The sequence below is a fragment of the Austrofundulus limnaeus genome, unplaced genomic scaffold, assembly GCF_001266775.1.
Source record: "Austrofundulus limnaeus strain Quisiro unplaced genomic scaffold, Austrofundulus_limnaeus-1.0 Scaffold1113, whole genome shotgun sequence".
Classification (NCBI taxonomy): Eukaryota; Metazoa; Chordata; class Actinopteri; order Cyprinodontiformes; family Rivulidae; genus Austrofundulus; species Austrofundulus limnaeus.
In genome coordinates, this window is record NW_013953515.1 from 1,115 (window position 1) to 6,128 (window position 5,014).

The window sequence follows — 5,014 nt, forward strand, 5'->3', positions numbered from 1 at the left end:
GGCAAGTCCTGTCGACATCGCAGATCTCTTTTCAACAGTTAAATAACAGTAAATTTATAAAATAATAAGATTTAAGGGAGACAGCCTTTTGTACATTTTATAGGTGGGAGAATCAGAGAAAACCCACCAAAGCACAAAGAGAACATGTAATCTCCACACAGAAAGAGCCCAGATCTGAACCAGGGATCAAACCCAGGACCTTCGTGCTGTGAGGCGCCGGTGCTAACCACTGATCCATCATGCAGATCTAATGACCCTCAGCTACTACCACCCAGATTTTACCCTGTAAAACATGTTTTCCTGTTGGAGAAACACCAACGGTCTGAGTCTGAGTCTGACAGTCATCAGATGTCGGAGCAGACCCAGTGATCAGGTTTCATGAGATATTTTYCTAACACTGCCTGTCTTRACTGTGTGCAGGAACTCTTTTCACACAAAGTTTCTTCATATTGTTTCAGATAAAAACCTCTTTTCAAACTGGAGAGCTGCAGYAACAGATTCAAACTCTGAATAAATCAAAGTCTGAATCAGAGAAATAAAAAGTGAACAAACAATAATAATAAAGTTTCATYATGCAGATGATTGTTGTTCTTAAAGCACAATGAAAAATAAAAATAAAGTAAAGAAAAAGCCAAAGCTCTTTCTGTCTGCTGCCACTTAACAAGATATTCAAATTGTTGGTAATTAATTAGAGGCTGAAGTTCAGCTGTAATTATTAAAGCACTAATTAAGAGCTTTGTTGTGTAAATCTGGTTAAATTGGAAACAAACAATCAGAACATTAGAGCAGCTCCACTGTGCAGAGTTAAATCCATGTGTTGTTCAGTCTGCTTCATTATTCAWCAAACCTTTAAATGTGACAGGATTATCTGAGTTATTTAACAGAAAATAACTGATACAAGGTTTAATTATTTATTTTAATACAGTCACACTTTATATTTGAAATATAGTTCACATATTGTTGTTTTTCAAGAGGAGCTGAAGTGAAGGAGGAAATCAGTCTGGATCAGGGTTACAGCCCCTCATCCTCCATCTTTGTGTTGGTGGTCTGAGCCTGACCCAGATCTACAGACTGGACCAGAACATCCCACAGATCTGCTGTGAAGCTGTAACTGCTCACATCTGCTGTCACTTTCTACAACTAAATTTAATGATTTATGATAAAGCACACATGATTTGCCTCGTGCTACCACCAGAGGGCGCTGCTGCTGAAGTTGTTCCATGATGAGACTGACAGTGTCTGAGAAACTAAACATATTAAAATAAACAGTTATTTTTACATCATGTGATATTTTGTATTGACTAATAAAATACACATAAAAGCTACTTTTGTATAATTTATCATTAAAACGTGTTTGATTGTGTTTGCCTCAGAGGCTGAGGAGGCCATGTGGGCCATGTTCTGGAGCCTCGGTACCAATCAGATGAGCTGCTGACAGAACCAGGAGTCGCTCTGAACTCAATCCTGTAATGACAGAGTGTYTGTTTTCTTCTTCTTTACAATCACCAGTCAAGAAAACTTTGTAAGTAAGTAAAGTTTTATTTATAAAGCGCCTTTCACAGAAATATGTAGGTGAGTGTTTTAATAAAAGTGATCTGTAGAACAAGGATGAATCAATAGAAAATGGTGTAATTTAAAATACACCAGGCTGTAGATGAAAGCATGTCGCAGGCTGCCTGCAGACACAGACTGCAGCGTCTCAGAGGTCTGTAGAGACCCACGGTGTTCAGGCCTCTGAGCTGTCAGCCTGAACAGTGGAAAAACACWTTGGAACTGACAGGAGGTTTACTGAAGCGGGCAGAAGGTCCAAATCCATGTGCAATGGAAAAGTCCCATCCAGAGCAGGTGCAGGAAAACTCCAGCCTGGTTCCTTCAGAATGATTTGTTAAATGGACAAGGCTCTCTAACAAGACTAACGAGGCCGTCAGATACATGGAAACCCTGTGCTTCAGCTAACYTTAAGAGTCAAAGAGGCTCAGGTGTCACAAGAAATGTTAGGTAGCAGCGTGTTTKTGAGTGGACACTTCAAAAAGCCTGTGTGGTCAGAGATCTATAAATGAAATGTATTAAACTGAAGCTGTTTAAGTAAKATYTATCTTTGATGTGATGAACMATGTTAACCTAAATGAAACCCCGACTGTGACTAACATGTGTGAAACATTGTATGCATGAATTAAAACACATGGTTTGAGTTTTTTTTAAAAAACTGTATAATTTAGAGTTTAGTTTAAGTGTGTAAAAAACCTAGGGTCATGACAAAGTGAAGACAAAATCATGTCATAAGTTCAGAGATCAGACAAACACTAAGGGAAACTCAGGAGAAGAGGGAAAACATTACGTCATTAAAACCAAAGCAAAAAAGTTTTGGAAAAAGGGAAAACGGGCGGCCCTCGCTGTGAGAAGACCACCTGAAGGGGGGATAAGGAGGAGATGCCGTGTTTAAATCAGGCAGTATTTCTTTGTCCAGATGAGTCAACACAGGGTCTGGACTGCCTTGACTCAGGCTTTATGRAATGTCAGCTGTTTTAAAAAAACATTTTAAAAACTTGCAGCGAAGCCACTCTCATCATTTGAAACATCATTTTTGGGTGATTTTTGCGTTGGAACTAGTAGTTCACTCTTTACCTTTTCAGAAAACAAAGTAAAATAATTATAAGTCTAAGTACTGTATTTGGTAAAAATACACAACAACTCCTCCTGCTTCTTCTCTCCTGCTCTCAGTGGGAGGAGCTCAGCTTCAGCATCACAATGACATCACAGGGAGAAGATACCACCTGTGATTCCTGAAAGTCAAACTATCAACAGAGTGAAACATCTGTAGCGTTAGGATCTCTGTTGGGTTTTCCAGGAGGAGAAACAACAGCAGGAGAGTTTGCTGTTTATATCAAAGGTTAGAGAGAATCGTGAAGCTCCCATCGTCTTCAGAGTGACATCACTTTCATGCAGCACAACCAGACGAGCTGCATTCCACAGCTGCTCCTCCTCCTCCTCCTCCTCCTCCTCCTCCTCCCTCACGATGAAGAGTTGGTGTTTGTGTTCAGTCTGATTCATTCAGCCTGAACACACTGAGTCACAACCAGCAGGAAACAGAAGAAGGTGAGTTCTGATGGACCTGACACTAATTCTCTCTTACTTCAAACACTGGCTGGTTTTATATCAGAGGATTAATTATAAAGTTTGTGTTTTTTATATTTGGTACCACTGGTTCCACCTTTTCTTAACAGAKAAAAATACTTCAAATTATATTGTTTTGATTTGTTGGCAGTGGAGGGGTTGTCATTTCCATTTTATCTGATAAAATTTACAGAGATGAACTCAAGTAAACAGAATCCAGTAAAGAAATGACTGAACAGCATGTGCCTCTGCTGAACATAGGAAGAACTGGGAGCTTTAATGACATCAGTTCTCTTATTTAAGAGGGATTTATTAGAATATTAGCTGTCRTTCTAACAAACTGGAAGTGGAAACGTTGGAGAGTTTGGAGTTTCGTGGATGAGAGTTTTGACATCTTTGTAATGGGTAAATCCAAACAAACTTCTGCTCATCTACACGGGGGTTTAAGTGACCTCGCTCTGAGTGCTCGGTGAACACCTCGATGACATCTCCAGATAAAAGCTTCTCCAGAATCCTGGAGTCCATGAACCTGAAGCTAACTAGTCTGGATGGCAGACTCACCTTGGTGGAGGTCCTCCACAAAGAGTTCCAGAGCCTGAAGGTCTCACTTGAGTTTAGTCAGAAACAGGTAGAGATGCTTGCTTCAGAAAACCATCAGCTGAAGGAAACCATGAAACAACTCACTGAAGGGATGACGCTGATGTCCGGAGATAATAAAAAAATGAAGGAATCCATTCTGGATATCCAAGCTCGGAGCATGCAGGACAACCTTGTTTTTTCTGGTATTCCTTTGAAAGMGGGGGAAGTTGTAGAGACCTGGGTTCATCATTTCATCCAGCATCAACTGAAGCTATAGTGACATAGTGGAAAACATCAAGTTCCACCAGGTTCATCGGCTTGGAGGTAAGAAACCCGACAGCAAACACCCTCGGCCAATTATAGCCTCATTTGAGCAGTGTAAACAGAAAGAMCAGGTTAAAGTCGAGGCAGGGAGCTGCGAGGAACGAGCCTCAGTGTTAACGACCAGTTTCCAACAGAAACCTTGGATAGGAGGCGCGTACTGTTCCCTGTCAGAAAAACATCAGTGAGGGCAGAGAGCTACGTTAGAGAAGCTGTACGTTAACGGTCAGCTGCTCAGAGACCCACTAATCACTCCATGGCTTTATTAAATACATCAAGGTTGGTGAAATTTTTTATTATTAATTTTATTTACCAGTTATAATTATGTGTAAAAACACAGCTCGGTTGATGGGTTACACATCTGGTGGAGCACTTTTCTGGTGGGGGGGCTTCTCCTTTCTTTTTCTTTTTTTCTTTTCATTTGTCTATCATGACATCACTTTCTTCTTTTTCTTTGTATGTTACAACAATTATTTGCACACAGACACACAAGCCCATACACACCAAATGCACCATGAGTACACATACTTCATAAGGAGACATTATATTTCATGTATCGTCACACACTGRTACTTTTTTATTTATTTAAAACAATACATTCTTTCCACTATTACTGCTTTCTAAATTTCCATTATTCAGCAATCACAGACTGATTTTACCTGYGTCTTTTTGTTTTTATGTTAACGGGTGCAGTTTAACTTTACTTTCACAAGTACYAGGATGGGCACATTAACATTTACCACGGGGAATGTGAACGGAGCCAGTGCCCAACGGAAAATATATAGAATTTTTAGTCATTTTAAAAGACCAAAGACAGATGATGTCTTATTACAAGAGATTCATAAATTAGCTTCAACTGTGGATGATCTTAAATCTCCTGAGTTCCCTAATGTATTTTCAGCCTGCTACAACTCAAGACAAAGGGGGGTAGCAATATTTATACATAAAAACATTAACTTCACAGTGCTAGACACGGTTATAGACCCATAGATACAGGTGC

The 5,014-nt window shown here is 39.8% G+C and overlaps 1 protein-coding gene across 2 annotated transcripts in view; it reads left to right on the forward strand.

The window, feature by feature from the left end:
* The first annotated feature begins 3,077 nt into the window (after positions 1-3,077).
* LOC106534186 (ras association domain-containing protein 8) overlaps positions 3,078-5,014 on the forward strand; it is a 7,040-nt gene continuing 5,103 nt past the window's right edge. The window contains exon 1 of one of the 2 annotated variants that reach the window (XM_014030755.1): positions 3,078-3,096. The gene's annotated coding sequence lies outside the window, so the exon portion shown is untranslated. Of the gene's footprint in view, positions 3,097-4,083; positions 4,294-5,014 lie in introns of those variants that run through there. The other variant, XM_014030756.1, reaches the window with a different exon arrangement.